The sequence below is a fragment of the Condylura cristata genome, unplaced genomic scaffold (assembly GCF_000260355.1).
Source record: "Condylura cristata isolate star-nosed mole 26May11 unplaced genomic scaffold, ConCri1.0 scaffold00011, whole genome shotgun sequence".
Lineage (NCBI taxonomy): Eukaryota > Metazoa > Chordata > Mammalia > Eulipotyphla > Talpidae > Condylura > Condylura cristata.
The window spans coordinates 26150617-26151432 of record NW_004567112.1 but is presented as its reverse complement, the minus strand read 5'-3'; positions in this window follow the sequence as shown (position 1 = coordinate 26151432).

The window sequence follows — 816 nt, the reverse complement described above, 5'->3', positions numbered from 1 at the left end:
CCTGAAAGCCCGCCACTAGACTAAAGCAACTTCTGGCCGGGACCCATGGAAAAGGGTCAGAAATGGCCAGACAAATCTGGGAGGAAAAGAGCAAAATCAAAATCAATATAAACAGTGCCATAGTCGCCTCCCTACAGGTCTCTCACCCACATCTGCCATAACCAGTCCAGGGTCAGGAAACAAGCCCCATTTCTTCGTCACATGCTTGCAGCTCCAAGTGGCTTCCTCAGGTCTCCATCTTGTTCTCCATTCAGCCTCATTCCCTTCTTCTCTCTTCTTTTTCCTCTGCTCAGCTCCACCCTCCTTCTGGGTGGGGCAGGGAACCTGGAACTTCCCTTTTCCTAGGGACCACCTAGGAAAACTGTTACATGATCAGTTTGGGGGTGGTCACACTAGAGACAGAGGAACCTGCCAAGAGGCTCCAGTGAAAGTCCTAACACGAGATAATAAGGACAGAGTTCAGACGTCTAGAGAAGAGACAGGTATAGCTTCTGTACCCGGGGCTAGATGGCGTCCAACACCCAGGGGAGGGTGGCTGCTGTGACCTTGCGTGAAGACTGCTGGGGAGAGCAGGACTTCGAAGGCCACAGAGGAGTTGCAGAGGCCCCCAGACATGGAATCCACATGACCGAGTGAGTAAACCCGGAAGGTCCTGTGACCTTGCAACATTACTCAGCCCCCTGCACAGCTGATTTCCAATTTATAAAATGGGGCCCAGAAGAGGACCTAATTTGCAGGAGTGTTCTGAGATTGAAAGCTAATCACAGTAAAAGCCTTCCACGGCGTCTGGCACGGGGCCAGGGCCCACACTAGGAC